A 16,632-nucleotide genomic window follows, 5' to 3' on the forward strand; every position below is an offset into this window, starting at 1 on the left:
ATGCTGACCAACTATGCCAGATATCCCCCATGCTAAACCTCCCTTGCAGTCACTTGCACATGCAGCACACTCCAACCTCTTCAGACCTACAGAGCCGATATAACCCGCGTTGCTGATTTGCTAATGCCATGAATCATTTTACAAGAAGAACAGCAAAGAAAGAACAGAACTGTATGGAAAGAACAGTGTATGACTTTGAGCTTCCCACTGAATTTGAAAAAAAACCCACCATGAATAGGCAATGCCCTGCAAAAAGAAGAGTAAATGTAAAATTAAATAGAGGAAGCAGCAAATATACAAGAATGATGTCTATAATAGCACCAGCTAATAGCTCAGGTTGGAAGGGGACTTCAAGAGAGGTCATCAAGCCCAACCTCTGAAAACTAGGAAAAAAACAGCGCAAAACTGCCCCATGGGAAAACTTGTTAATAAAACTGAAGCCAACCTTTTTTGAGAGAGAGCTCACAGAGGTGTCACCTTACTATAGTATTTCAAATACTTACTTTCCCATTTCAAGAGCTAGAAAAAATTCTCAGGCTTGTATGGATGGTTGATCTGCTTTTGGTAATAAATAGAATTATTCATAGCTTCCTGAGCTAAACTAAGCTAAAGTGAACAGGACATGTTCTGAGTCCCTCCCCAGTAGTCTTACCTGCCAACCCCTCTCATAAAAGGTTAAATATGAAGCTCAACATCTTTCTCCCAAGCCAACAAAAACCTGAAATTCTTCTGAAATAGAAACGGGGGGGGGGGGGGGGGGGGGAGGGAGGAGGGGGGATAAATAAATCTTATATGCTCTTTGCTGATACTACAGAAGTGGTGAAAGGCCCTTTTTCCTAGCTCACTATTATTGTTACTCATCAGCCACTGAGGACTCCTCTACTAGACTAGCTCACGGGAGCAGTTAGGGACAAGGAACATGAACATCTCCCAGACATCACAGGTGCAGTGGTGAAGAGCTGGGAAAGAACAGGAAGAAGGAAAGAGGAAATCCTTACGCAAAACAGGAGACTAAACTTCAGAAAAAACTACCTACAGCTGTCCAGGAAAGGTGGTGGGTGGCTGAGCATGATTCACCCACTTTGTGCTAACTGTCCTTCAGTAACACACAGCTCATTTGCTTTTAAATCTTTGTCCCTTCCTCTCTCATCCTCAGCTAACTGAGCACAGAGTATCTGACATGAACACATAAAAGCTCTGTATGTCAAGCCTCCCAACATTAACACTGGGGCTTGCAGAAACAAGCAGTGGATACATGCTGCTTTCCTCCTTTGCCATCGGGAACACAAGTTCAATCACGTCAAGGAAGAGCCTAGCTAACACTTCAGGTCATTGTCCCATTATAACTTTTCCTCTCAACATCTGTTCCCCACATCTGTCATGGCAAACCTCTTCCAACTAGGAGGAAGCTGGGGGTGGGGATGAATTCCTTGTGAATGCTCAATGGGGTCCTCTGAGGGACACTACAAAAAAATCTCACTTATCCTGTAGATCTCAGTGTCTAAAAGCTATTATAACTGTCCCTAGCTACAGCATTAGGTTTTAATTCCTTGTGGGTTATTTGGATGCAGTATTTCAGATTAACCTTTCGTAGCAGAGAAGCCAGCTATAAAATCTGAACATCTAAGTCTGCATTTTGGTCACCTCTCTTTTTTTCAGTTTTGGGTCATAACCAAAACTCCACAGTTAAAACCAAGCGTAAACGCCCCTAAAATTCAAACATTTTCCTAGCAGCTGTTTGGTGCTAATAAGGTTTCAATGTTAAGTCATTCTGAACTAAAGCCTTTTATTACATGCTTCCATTAGCCTGTGTCTATGTTCCTTTCTGCACGTAGAGTACAAATATAATTTTCAGTCCTTTCCAACCATACTTCTGAACACCAAGCACAGCTTTAAAAAACAGGAAAAAAAATTACTTGTCATTTCAAGGTGAGTTTGAAGTTTCCATGAATAGTTTTCATGTTTGCATGAACAGCAGCTGTGTATGTTAATGCTTTGAAATAGCTAAAAGCTCGAAACTAATTAAGATTTTCCCATTGCAAATACACGTTTTAGATTTGCTCTGCATTCTTTCCTTCACAGAGAGGAAAAGGTCCGGCTCAAGACCTAGCTTCTGGCCACAGAAATATTTACTGTTTCAAAAGCCTTTCAATTCCAAGGGAGTGACATCAGCACTAGCACTTTGCAAACCTCTAGTCTAATTCTCAAGCAGAGCTCCATGCTCACAGATATGCCAGTCATAACATGGACATGCTTTCTCAGAATTTGTTCCAGGTTTATTTGGGCTGCGACTGGCCTTAATGCTAGGAAAGATCTTTTATCAGTCACGTACTGTACAACCTACAACGCTCAAGAAAATGAACTCTTCAGTACACAGTCCAGCTCCTTTAAGAACTGCCTGCCAGTGTTAAAACTTCAAACACAAAGAAAAACACATATAGACTTCAATTTCAGAGAATTATAGAAATATATATTAAAAGTTCTTTGTGCAGGAACAAATCTAAACCTGTAGATTCCACACTGCATCTGAGTCACGGAAATCAAGACTGGAGGGGATGTGACACAGTCATGGAGTCTATCCTCTTACACTGAAACATAATCATCTATACCTAAACCATTCCTTAGGGATGTCTGCCTAGCCCATTTTAAGAAAAACAAAACCAACCAACCAAACAAACAAAAATCTCCCACCCTGAGACCGTGACAATCTCAAAACTTCCTTGGCTAAGCAATCTACCACAACATCTAACTCCCCTCATCACTGGGCAGATTATCTCAGCTTTCCCTGCTGCACCATAAATTACTACTTCTTTCCTGCACATTCACCACTGGTGAGCTCATCACCACTTTCTTTGTTCACCACCAACCTTTCACCTACTTGAAGGCATTTATTATTTTTGAAGGAAGCAAGTTCATTTCTTCCATGCCTCTATTTATCAGATCACAGATTCTGCTTACTGCTGTCCTTCAGAATGTTTTTTAGATTGGTCTCCATCCTCCTGAAGATGCGGTACCAGCCCTGGCCACCATACTCCATATCCCAGGCCCTAGCAGCACCAAGGAGCAACTGTTGCTACTCTTTGTCTACAGAGTAACTTGAATCTTGATTTTTTTGTAGCTTACTATACCTCCCAGAACTACTGGGAAGAACTACCATATAGTAAAAAACAAAACCAGTTTTGGGAAGGACTGGCTGAAACATAGTACTTTGCTCAATGTCATGATCACTTTCTTTCAAGGCCATTTGAGCTCTCCTCCTGTCTTGTCCTCCTTCCCTCCCTTCTTAACTCCCAAGCACTCTCAACTGTATCAGAGCTGATATGGACTATAATTTAATAGGCATCAATCCTGATTCATCCTTCCAGTTCTTAATGAAAATATTGAATAAAATTAGACCTAGATTCCTGCTTTATTCAGTTTGACGCATCTTTACAGTTTGCCAGGGAGGCAGCACAGGGCAGGGCAGGGTCACGGATAAACTGCAGGGCTATGTGCTGGCTACTGGTGTAATACTGGGAAGAGCAAATCCAGCATCGCTGTGAACACATGGCGTCCTATGCAACTCTTCTTGGCACCACTTCCACAATGGGCAAAATGGGCAGCCCTTTGAGACAGAAATATTTATATTCAAAACAGTCAACCTCAACATGCTAAAATGTAATACACTAAGGAAGAATACTAATTACCCCTAAAAATACTCAGATGAGATTTCTAAATATTAAATATTTCTGCTAATTACACGACAGTTAATAAAAACGCCAGCAATAAACAACACTGCAGCTCCATGCCCAAGGTAAAGAGATAGATGTCATCCAACGTCAAGAAAAGATTCAAGTGTTGAAACATGTTCTAATTCTTCAAAAATTGCTGGGCATGAGCATCTCACGGAAGGTTTTCATTTCTAAAAAATTTCCCACTGTTGCTATCTGAATTCTTCTGCTAAAATGCCTTACTTGTTGTCGATAAACTTATCTTTCAGTATTTGACCTTAAAGAACAAATCATATGCAGCTAGCAAAAAAATCAAGCCACTCCCTAAACAACAGAAGGCAAACAAAACAAAACCCTGGACAAACCCCAGAAACTTACATTTCCACATCTCAAGTAATTAAAAAGAAAATAAATCTCTAGGCATCCTGACTCACTGGGACATAAAGCAAGTGAAGTGTTTGCATCAACACCACTGTAATTTAGGCATGAATTTAATCACGTGTTTCAGAGATGCCCTGGCCATAGTCCATATCTATTAACCTATGAGCTTTACCTCGGCTGCTTCAGTATTCTGCTGTTTGGGAAGGATACTCCAAAATACCTGAAGTGCAAATTCACATCATATAGTCTGCCCCTGCTTCAAGCCATACTTCTTAAACAGTAGACACCTGCTATCACATGGATAAGCATTAGATGTTTTCACATCAAGCAGTTGTGGAAGCACTCAGATACATGTAATGAAGTCACTTCTGCTAAAATGTGTTTTACAAATAAATGTAAGTATATTCAATCCTCCCTGTCCCCCAATATTGTTTTGATGTATATTTGCAGTTGGGATGAAGCAGATTAAATAAGATCAGTTGTAACCTATAAGGGAAATGAAATGCTGGATGCAAGGGACAAACGGAGTGTAAGTGACATATTGGGTTTGTTATTTTCTGCTTCTTTGCTGCTACTGCAGGAAGACAGCAATAACAACTCCTACTTTACTGGCTAAAGATCTGAGTGAATTCCTACTGTGAACACAGTCGCTCCATCAGAAGGCAGAAAAGGGCTTTCTTAGTTAAATACAGCAACCCCCCATCTCTATCACATACATTTTACATCTTAAAAAAGCACTTTGTGCATCTCTCCAAGAAGATAACAGACGCAATGCACTGCATATGGCTGCAGCTGGCTGGTTTTGAAGGAAAACCAAACTAAACAATGACATAACCCAAAGAAACAGAGAAAGCCCAAGCTGAATGTGATGGAACAACAAACTGCTTACACACAGGACCTCTTCCTGGAGTGCTCTTTTTTGTACTTTTGACTTGCTTATGCTTATCTTCTGTGTCAAAATATTTTTACTTTATTTTCAGCAGCTTCCCTTCTGCTACCCTCTAGGCACAGCCCACAAGCTATGTGGGTTTGAGAAGACGGCAAAAGCTTTGCAAGTAAACAAGGGCTGGCAGTCAGCGGCCACCCCTCTGTCTTCTTGTCAATACGTTTTTAAAAATGGCATAGCAGAATCATACAAAAGTAGATAACCAAAACTAATTATTTATAATTCCACTGATTTTCACTAGCATAATTTACATGCTACAGGTTGCAATTTCAAAGCATGCTTCTAAGTTATGCTGGCATAGACAACACTCCTGTTTGAGCAGGCAGGCGAGCATCTACATGTGTGAAAGAGGTGGAGATACGATGTGTGGTAATGCCTCCTTATTCTGAGAAACCCTCATACGTGTGACAGCCATTAACATGGTTGAACCTTTGCGGCTAAAATTCTTGAGCCTCTCCAGGTAGATCTAGATGTTACTCTTCTCATGCCAGAGTGAGAAAAGGCTCACCTTTTGGCCCCAGGAGGGACATACAGAACTACTCCACAGGTTGTATGCTGAATCTGCACCAGAAATGGCAGCACTTAATGCCACCAGTCAGATCAAGCAGCCTTTGAAAATAAGTTGTTCTTCTCTAGTCTCGTCCCTTCTATATGAGCATTAGATACCACTATCCTGTAAGCACACTGCAGTTCACCAACACCCTTCAATCCTTTCAAATACAGTATTATTTTAATCAATCATCATTCCTTCATGGACCTTATTTAAGGTGCAGGAAGGTACCTAAGGACAGCAGAGAGAACTGTTACATCGTAAGTGAAATAATTTGGTTTTCTTCATTTTAAAAGAAATATTACCTCCTTTCTTGACTGTCTTTTTTCTGTCATTTCTGATTTGCTTGGATATGTAACTTTGCAAAACAGTTTTCTGCCTATTCTTGTGTCATTAGAGCCTTCCATTTCTAACAATAAGAAATTTTTATTTGACAAGGAGAGTGAAAGGCCCTCCTAAAATTCTTCTGGAGCTCCTGACTCCCTTTCCAGATGAAAGTCTGATGCTTCATTCCCACTACAAACTTTGCCAGCAGACATTAATCTTTTCCTAGACACAATGAAGTTCTTCAAAACTGTCTCAATTTTCTATTATAATTGGGATGCCTTACCCTTAATTTCTTTCATTTATCTGTGTATTGCTTCATCTTCCTCCCTTCCTGGTTCTCCTCATTCCTTGTGATTGCCTGTCCAGCCTTCATTAGTATTCAAGAGCCAGGGTACAACTTGACATGGCAGCCTCTGTCAGCCCTCTCGGTATGATCATCCAAAAGAAGAACTAACTTTTGCAAAGATCACCACCTTACTATTATTATTAGTCCAGGCTGTCACAAGTGACATGGTCATAAAAGCCCTAAAGGTTTCTCCAGTCCAAGGGAGGAGGAGGGGATGCCCAACTGGGCGGCCAAGATACCCACACTTCTTAAAATGTGAAAGGCCTCAGTGGTGACTCAAAAGGATGTCTGATGCCAGCTGTGAAATGACATTATCTGGCATTTACAGAGGCAAGATTTCCTCTTGGAAAGAAAATGCTCCCCTCAATCATGGCAAGTGACTCTCAGCTGCTAGGCAAAGCAAGAGGCTGAGCACTACAAATACAAACAGTGAAAGGAGTCTCACAACTTCTCCTTACACTGATGAAAAGCACAAGTTTGACAGCAACAAAAATTACAGTCTTCTCTTCCTAACTGGGTCACTGATGGCTCCACTGCATCTCATCACCAGCTTGATAAGCAGCAGCCAGCATGGGCATGCTTCTGTCTCCGTCAGTCTTTGGTGTAGAAGATCCTCCCATGGCAGAGGTGACCCTTGCACCCTCTAAGAACTGCAGTGGAAAGCACAATCCCTATTAAACACAGAATTTGACAAGTCTCCAGTGTCACCAGTCTAGGGTGACTGCTGTCCCATGATGACTGGAAATAATTTTCTCTGAAGTACTATCTCCAGTACAGGGGGGACAACTGTATCAGTACTGAACCCAAATAAAATTTACTTTGTCTTGACCTTCAAAATTATGACCATACCAAAAATGGCCAATAAAAGCCTTTGCTAATCTGCCCATTATGCACAATAACAGCATTTTCCTGATCAAACACAAACCTATCAAAATAACCTGCAAAACTGCATATTTGCACAGAAAAACAATCAGACAGCAGAGCCAAAACAGACTCCATAGGACCTTCACACTCGGTTGGGATTAAACAGAGCTCCTCAGCCAAAATTAACAACCTCTTTGGCAATGAACCTTGTAAAGCCACTGAGTATGCTACAACAGTATGACGGATTTTCCAGTGTCAACCTACTGGATGGCTGCAGAGTCACAACGTTTTTTGAATGAACCCCAACCTAGCTTTTTTGTTAGCAATGCAAATTATTGACGTCTTTTTTCCAGGTGAAAACTAAGATAATCAGATTGCAATGACTGGTGGAGGAGATCACAGTAACCCAGGAAATCAAGGAACATTTTTTTCCTCCCACTCAGAGATGGGGAAGACTAAGAGCTTCCAACCCACTCTTTAAACCAACTCAAACGCCTATAAACTGATAGCAGAACAGAAATAACTTCTTTCCCTTGTGACAGACAACAATCAATTTACTCTACTAATTGCAGCCTAAACCTGTTTCGCAGTCAATCTGAATAATGAACTGTATATGAGCTAGAATTATATTAAACAGAACATTTAACGAATATCAGGTGCTAAATTCCTACAACGTGAAAGTAAGAAGAGGCTGACCTGATGTTATCAGTGCCCTCCCATGCCTGTGAAATGCCAAGAATGTTAAAAAAAAAACCCTGACCTATCATGTCTGTATCAATTCACTACTAGTGAGCTGGAAAATCTCCCTGTGCAATTAGCAGTCCCATATGGAACAAGGGCAAAATACAATCTGGATATTTGCACAACCAGTTTTGCCACTGAGAATCTTTCCAAACATTTAAAATAGTTTGCAGAAATATCCACCTGATTACAGCTCATTGGGAAGGCTTCAGCAAAGCTACAGGAATTTCAACTCAATCTGGATTTCATTGCCAAGATGAAATTCAAGCAAAAGTCACATGAATCACAGTAAATCAAAGCAGCTGCCTCTGAGCACAGCTCCCTACAGAAGAAAAAACCCCAAAACACACACATACGAAAACCCTCAAACAAAACAAAACAAAAAAAAAAACAACCAGAAAAACAAATGGGGGGGGGGGGGGGGGGGGGGGGAGAACCCAATCAAATAAATAAAACCTCAACCCAAATCCCAGAAAAAAACTCCAAAAAAAGAAAACAGAGTGAAGTTCATAAAAACTTTTGAAATCAAATTCCAGCCTTCCTCAGAAAAGGAAAACTAACTGATGGGTTTTGAAGCACAGCTAAAAAGAGTTAGATAAACAAATTACATTAGCTTCAGTGGGACACAAAGTTTCATTTCACCGCCTTTGCAAATCCAGCTGAACATACAGATGGACATTGTTCAGAACATTTGGGTATACAAATCAGGGTTGTTCACAAAATTGTTACACTTAAAGGTATTTTATTTTTTATACTCCAGAGGGAGGAAATGTTCTTCTACCTCTTCCCTATAAATGCCCTCTCTCCCTTTTGGCTCAGTGTCCCAGATATTGCCAAATAAGGGAAGCATAGTTCCCTTCCTTTGTTGGTGGTCCACATTATCTCCTCTTAACTGGTGAGAATACACTGTTTATCTTGCTCTGAAGCTCTGAGACCTTTGTGTAGCTCTTCTCCCCAGCACAGATATTTAATCACTGAGCATTTGAGCAGGAAGAAAATGTACTTACTATGGGGTGGCTTTTTTTCTGTTGGTTGGATATCTATAAATAACACAAACTGATAGAAAAAAGACTCAGATTTCTGTCTTTTGGATTTGACTGTCAGTTGCAGCAGAAGCTGCAAATTCTTGAGATAATATGAAGATCCTCTGGGGGAACAGGTTGTGCCTTACGTCATTCAGCACTGACTTCCTGATAAATCATGGAGCAGATAGCTTATCCAGCTCCCCCTGCCAAGGAGGTCCTGCTGGCAAAATGAGACAAGGGAGGAATCAAAACAGATGAAAAAGAGTATCAGTCTACAGGGGTTGGTCAGGATTGTTAAAAAAAAAAAAAAAAAGCCTCGGGATACAACTCCAGCCACTATCAAAGGTGTTTTTAAGTTACCAGTAAGGTCAAAGGAGAGTCCTGGATCCAGATCTCTCCACTCTTTACTAGATATGCCCTATGCTTTCCTATGTGGACTTCAAGCTGTGTTTCTAGCAGCCTGGCACACATACAAAGTTTAAGGAGCTTCAACAGAGGTTTATTTTGTCTGAGCTTTTCTGACAAGACAGAAGAATGTCACCAGAATTGTGGTCACCCATTCTGCCCCTTTATGCCTCAGAGCTTTGGGTGCCCAAGAAACCAACTCTCAGAATAGCCTATAATCATGCTGGATCACATGTACCCACAGCTACCCTGATGTTTTGTTCACATTTCCAGTTACAAAAAGTCTGGATAAAACCAAGTTTGACTCATTTAAAAGTAGCTGACATTGAAGATGGGAGAATATTGTGCACCTAAATTAAGAGGTGATGCTGCCATTTAGCTGATGAAGAAAATATCTTAACAACTTCTCGTGCCTAAGTTATGAAGCTGGTTCTTTCAAGAGAATTGCACAGAGTGTGACTGCCCCCTCTCTCCCTGTCCCAGCTTGCAGGACTCTGCTAGCGAAGCAAAAAACAGAGAGAATGAACCAACATGGTGTGAAAGAAGGTAGGACAATCACGATATTCAGGCTTCCCATAAACTTCAGTTTGCTCCTGTAGAATGGATATAGCAGGAGAACATCATCATGCTAGTGACATTCCAAAATTCAGGCAAGATTTCATAGGCTGTAAACTCTTGGAAATTATTTTGCACACAGAGGATGTCTAGGAAAGAGTTGGTCAAGATGCACTAAAAGGAATGACCCACAGGCACCTCAAAGCAAAACACTGATGGCTTTGGAGCTGGGCAAAGCAATGGCTGAGGGAAAGAATACATTAGCACTGGGCATGGAGTTGCTTTTCAGCACCACTTGAGATATTTAGCTTTCACCTTTCTCCATCAAAGCCCCATGATGCAAGTCAGGTTTCAAGACAGCAGAGGAAACTGAGGTTTGTTTTTCTCCCTCAGCACAGTGTTTTTCTTGGTGATGCTGGATAAACATTTTAGTGATTCTTTTTGCTGAAAGAAGTCATAAATTAAGCCTGATCTAAATAAATTCTTGCATGCATACAGATTGACATGACCTTGGGAATAGACTTCGACTGAACCCTACATAATGTCAGTATTTTTCTAATATATTAATCAGTCTATATAGAGCTCAATTAAATGGTAACTTTATGTGACAATTAAATATTCTTTGGTAAAGAATCTACTTGCCCTCATAGCCATTTTGTTTTCTGCCTGGATGAGCAATTTCACAGCCTACTATTTTAGGGAAAATACAAAAGATAAAGAATGTTTAAGAAGCAGGCATATTTCCAAGTAGAAACAAAAAAACCCACAAGCTCAGTCATGATAAGAGAGATAATGTCAAGACATGAGAACACCACACTGGAAATTCCCTGGTGTCACAAATTAACTGGTTTCTCAAGTTCAGACTCGTGCCTTAATTAATGCACCTTATTTCCTTTCACTTATTAAAACTTAAAAAAAAAGAGCATGCACACACACAATATATTTCTAATCAGATATAAACCTAAACAACTAAGCCCAGTAGTATTATTTCCTAAAACTACTAAAAATGCAGTAGCAATAGTAATACTATTTAGATTTCATACATGATGCTGATCTATACTCACAAGATTCAACATATCTCTGTTTCCATTAAATATTATTTACATTACTTGTCATAATACTAAAATTCACATAGCCTGAGAGATGTATTTTAGCACTCAGAGTGGGTTTTTCCATGTTCCTAATAAAATCAGTGTGACAGTTTTGATGGGTTGTCTTCAAGAGAGAATCATGTTAAATAGAAGCAAACACATTCCTTGAGAAACCAGGGAAGCTGCACCTGCGCAGGGGTATTTTGTATGTCAGCAGAACCATTTACGATAAATTTTGTCCATAGAACATTTCTAAATCAGTATAACACAGGTGTTTATTTATATGTACCAAATCATCAGTACCTGGCTAAAAGAACATGTTAAGGTTTTGTTTCTCAGCTTCTCTGCAGACATGGACCAGAAGTGATGAAATTAGTCTTCTAAGCTTTTAAATCTATAGCATAAAATGTACATAGATACATAATATATGACCCAATAAGCTTTCAAAATAGATTCAGGACCAAAATAGAGAAGAATTGACAGGATCTAGAATGAGTAAGGAGAGGAACTTCACCTGGTTCCTGTCTGCATTGAATCACAGCTCCCTTGATTTCCCTTTAATTCACACACTCTGGATTAAAACAAAAACCAAAACAACCAAAACCAACAAAAAACAAAAAAAAAACCCTCACCACCAAAACCCAAAACCAACAAAAAAAACCCCAAACCCCAACAAACCAACAAAACAACTTGATTCAATTGAAAAGTAAAAATAGGGCTCCCCCCCCTTCCCTAAATATATTTAAATGTCATAAAAAAAGAGAGAGGAAGATAGCAGGATAGGGTCGTATTAAGAAAGTGTCAGCTCTATTTTTTCATATGCTGTCACCCACTCTGTGTCATGTACCAGCAGCTTGCAGAGCAAAACCCCACACAGCTCAGGGATACTTGCTGGTACCAGCTCTTGGCAGCATCAGCCCAGGCAAGCCATACCAGTCAGATTTACTTCTTCATTTCAGAACTGCTAGTTTGCAGAGTTCAGTACATTTAAAACGTTTTTAAATCAAAAGCACCATAGTTAGAACGTCCTGTGCTATGCCAATTTTCCACATGTTCTTGAACCATTCATCTAAAAGAAGTGAGCACACAGAGCTAGCCACATCATCTGAGAAACATCTATCAGCAATGCAGACAGGAATACAAAGCAATGGTTTTCACTTCTGGGAGTACCTGAAGGCTGCTTCAGTGCACGAGATCAGAAAAGCAACATCTTTGAGTTTTTAAGCTGGTTGTACACATGTGACAATGGTACTACAAAAGTTTATGATCTATGTATAGTCTACAGCAACTCTTCAAACTATTAAATCATTCTAATCTCTTTTTCTCCCTTCTCCATTTGTAAAGAATGCCAATGCCACATGCAAGGAACCAGCTGCTCAGAGAAGCAAAGCAGACACCAAGTCGGCTTTCCTCGCTTTGCAGATCTGAAAAGCAAGTCTGCTTTTCAAAACAAGAGTTAGACAAGTTTGCAGACAACAGGTCTACAAAGGACTTGGCATGACTAAACCCTCTACCGTGCCCAGCAGCTCTGGAGCAGGGAGCGGGGCTGCATTTGCAGGCTGTCCCCCAGCAGCATCTCCATCACCTGCTGAAAAGAGATCACTGAGCTAGACAGGCCTCTGCTCTGACCCAGTAGGGACAAATCTTCTCAAATCACCATGAAAAAAACCATACTTTATGGAACGTTTACATAAAGTTGCATGCGACCCCCCCCGCACTGCCTCCCTGCCCAGGCTAGGTCTGTTTATTCTGGCACCCAGTTCCCAGCACCCACCCAGCTCCTGGACAGGATGCACATAACAATCCATCTGCCGCTTTCCACTTTTACCCATTTCAAGTGTTTTAGTTTAGGCTATCTTAGGTTCTTCAAACTTCAATGAGAATTAAAAAAAAAAAAAAAAGATTTTATCTCATTTGAAGGAAAAAAAGATGTTTTATTAGCAAAAGTATTGTAAGAATGCTCAAAATTGCTTATGTTCCCACAGTACTTGCAGCCACACACAAAACATCTCAAACTACCAGATCACTAGATGACCAAGAAGTGAACCACTGAGTGCATAAGAAGGAAGTGACTCAGACTGAAATTCATAAAGGACAGCATGAATGGGACAGGATTTCCTCTTACAGCTCTTTCTACATGGCAAGGCTCCTTCATTAAAATAAAACAAAAATCAACCTGGCTCCCTCTTCTCCCATTCAGTTTTTAAAACAGCTCTGCAGAAGAGCTTCAGTAGGGGACTTTAAATCAGAATCCCTACATCATACTTTCAAGTTTTCAGCCTGTACAAGACTCCACCCATCCGGGTATCACAAGAGGCACTTAGAATAGTTGCCAACTTTTCAGACAATTATAAGCCATCAGTTTTCCTTTTTTTTGCCTTAAAATATAATATATTTTATATCCAGATCCAGATATTATATTTATATCCAGACCAACATAACTAAAAATCTTTATTTACAAGAGCACCTCCCAGTATAAAGACACAATTCTGGCAATGAAAAAGGGTAGAGGAATTACACTTATATCCCCACAATGCAATTGTAATTTCCCTACAAAAAAGAGGTTGTGATGCTATATTATAGGGCCAGTGTAATAGAAGCACCAAGGTATTTTTACCATTATGCTGTACATAGCACAGAGTGGCATAGAGGAGCATGTGCTAGATATACAACTAAAGAGGTGATGGAACCAAGAGTACCCTAGAGTCCTTTTTTTTAGTACTGTGGATGATGCTACCACCCCATTTATTCCATCAGTGCTGAATCAGCTTTTCAAGAAACCCCTTGTTCTTTTAATATTGGAAGGAGACAGTAAGTTATTGACATATGGCAGAATTTTCCTTGACTACTTACTGAAATGTCATGGAGAGAATACATGCAATGAGTGTATGTTTTGATGGAAATGTACATTGTTAACTTAAATATCTCATGACCTTTGATTTACCCCAAACCTTTTCAGGGAAAAAAAGTGTAGCTGTTCTTGCGTTGTACACAGGACATTTTCTTCAATATTAATGTTACAGTACTCTGTAAAAACGGTGCTCAGTAAGGAGCAACACACCCCTCAAAGAAATTGCTACCAAGAAACAAGAAGCAGGACAAGCATTTGCTTAAATACAGGGGTAGCAGATCCAAGGAAAGAAATACCTATCTTCCACTTCCCCATCACACTGTACAGATCATGTTCCTCCACTGATTAAAACAGACACTCAAATTGCCTTTCAAAGGGTTGGCTCAGGAGTGGCTGGGACTGCCAGTGCACACCCAGTACTGGGCAAGACGCCATCTGCCAGTGGCAAGCTCCTACCCATGCTCCCAGCACCAAGGCAGCTTCCAATGCTTTGCTTCCGAAAAGCCCAGGCCAAAACTTAGGCTGGGCAAGTGCCTGCCCCGGCTGTGTACAGGGCTCCCAAAGCCCGCTCCCTGGCAGGCAGCGCAGCAGCATGACTGTTTTGGTGACAGCAGCTTGTCAGGAGCTGGCACACTGGATTGCTCTGACATCCAACCACCTGAAGTAAGCATGCCAGCTACCATTACGCACGCACACAAACCCCAACCAGATATGAAATGATATACTATAAAACACATCACAATCCCAACTAAGAAATGCATGCAAATAAACCCTCTAGTTCTGCTTCACTTTACGTTTTACTCTAAATCACACATTCCTACTTGCGTCTTACGAGTTTTCTAAATACTCTTATTCCCTATATATATATTTTTATATATATATATATATCTCTATATATCAGTTTTTCCAGGCTATTCAGCAATTTTGGAAGCAGCCACATAGCACTGTAGATTTTTTAACTATTAGCAAGCTTGAACTGATACATATCCACGGAATGTGTAAGTTTAAATGCATTTGCTGCTTGTTGTTTCTGACACATTCTTTTTCTTGGCTATTCTAAACACACTGTCATCTTAGCAACATGAGTAAAAGTCACCAAACTGCTCCCAGACTGCTTTTAACTCTCACCCCAATTTACCTGTATGGCCATGATATCAGGCATCAATCAATAAAACCCCAAATAATTCAAGAAAAAACAGAGAAGGTAAAATGCCCTGGGTCTAATTAGGAGCTAATAAACATCAAGTGGGAACTTATTTTAGGGCATTGTTTGGTGGGAGCCCTTACGAAACCTCTGTGACAACCTTTCTGCAGAAATACGCATATAGGTATACGTGTATGACTATAAGAACAGGCTTTGATGTGAAAAACCTCAAATTTGAGTCCACAGTATTTTTCATTTCTTTTAATATGAAGAAAATTCTCCTATTCCTGCTTTGGCCATGTATTTGCTGTAGAGCAGTCTGGCAGTGGGATGGGCTGCCATCTTCGGGAGCAGATGCAGAACCTGTTTTTAAAACACGAGTGAGCGGGATTTATCAGGAGGGTGGGACAACCAATGCTTATTTCCACCTTCTCCTCCTATTAACTTTATCCAGAGTTTGGGGGAAGACTTGTCACTTGCTGTTCCCAGTTTTAAGGCGTTCTCTGGCTGACAGACTGGATGTGCCATCGCCCTGACTTTACCAAGTTTCTTGGCATTTTAAGACTGCTCATGCTCGTCAGCTGGAGCACAGCAGACTACAACAAGAGAAAAAAATTAGACAAACACAAGGGTTGCAAGAAACCCTCAAACTAGATGCTTTCAAATTAAATCTAGATTATTTTAAAAGTGATCATACATGCTGACTCGGTACCTACTGAAGCTATATTGAGTGGTTCAGCTGTTAAGCCTATACTATACTCTAATTCCAGGTCTTTCATGTAGGTGCTCCAAAACACCTCATGTATTCCACCATGAATGAGAGAAAATAAAAATAGCCAAACACAAATAAGAATATTAAAGGTCGTATAAGCTGACTGACAAGAAATAATTAGGAAGTCTAATGCAGTGATCCATTTTCTTCAATGAAAGCATTCCCAAATACAGCTCCCAGCCAATTCTAAAGACCCCAAAGCATGGCTGCAAGTTCTCATTCCTTACCATGCCAGCAGCATTTTTTCCCCCTTCAGCTATCAATTAAGCTACTTTTCATGAGTATTTATCTCAGCTCTCACAAGGAAAAGTACACACCAAATAAATACACACAACATACAAGTAACAGAAAGCCTATGTTTTATGTTGTATATACATAAATTCACACGAATGGTTTTGAAGTGTGCCACATTATAAATAACCTAGATGTGCTGGGCCTAAGCTTGCTCGTTACATAAAAGTTTGTTCAGCAAGCAGCAGATTTAGCAGTCCACAGAGAAGAGAAAGGCTGAGAAGTATTAACACATTATAACAAGTTACTGAGCTAAATATAGGTAGAACTGGCTATGTACAGAATGGGTCATGATAAATGAAATTTAATTAGATGAATAACTTAATGTTCTATTGTAAAGTTTTAAATTTTTCAATGGCATGCCTCTGAAAATGCTGAAGGACATTATTTCAAAAGTAGACAGACTTATTTGACTACTAATTCCAATGGCTAAGATTAACCAATTGTTTTCTGAAAATTATTCTGTTTCAACTAACCATACTTACTCTGAACTTCCACATAAACAATCTTGGTTTTTTCAGCAAGTATCTCTAAAGTTTGTAATTACTTTACTACATTTACCCAGGAGATGCAAAGTAGCAATATCTAGTAGTCAGGTTTTGGTTATAGCTCAACTGTCTGTAAGGATTTTTG

General features: G+C 40.0%; 1 protein-coding gene across 1 annotated transcript in view; it reads right to left on the minus strand.

Moving 5' to 3' along the window:
- The window catches only part of FNDC3B (fibronectin type III domain containing 3B), a 206,927-nt gene that overhangs the window by 78,654 nt on the left and 111,641 nt on the right, over window positions 1-16,632 (minus strand). The gene's annotated exons all lie outside the window — the stretch shown is intronic.

The sequence above is a fragment of the Lathamus discolor genome, chromosome 3 (genome assembly GCF_037157495.1).
Source record: "Lathamus discolor isolate bLatDis1 chromosome 3, bLatDis1.hap1, whole genome shotgun sequence".
Taxonomy (NCBI): Eukaryota; Metazoa; Chordata; class Aves; order Psittaciformes; family Psittacidae; genus Lathamus; species Lathamus discolor.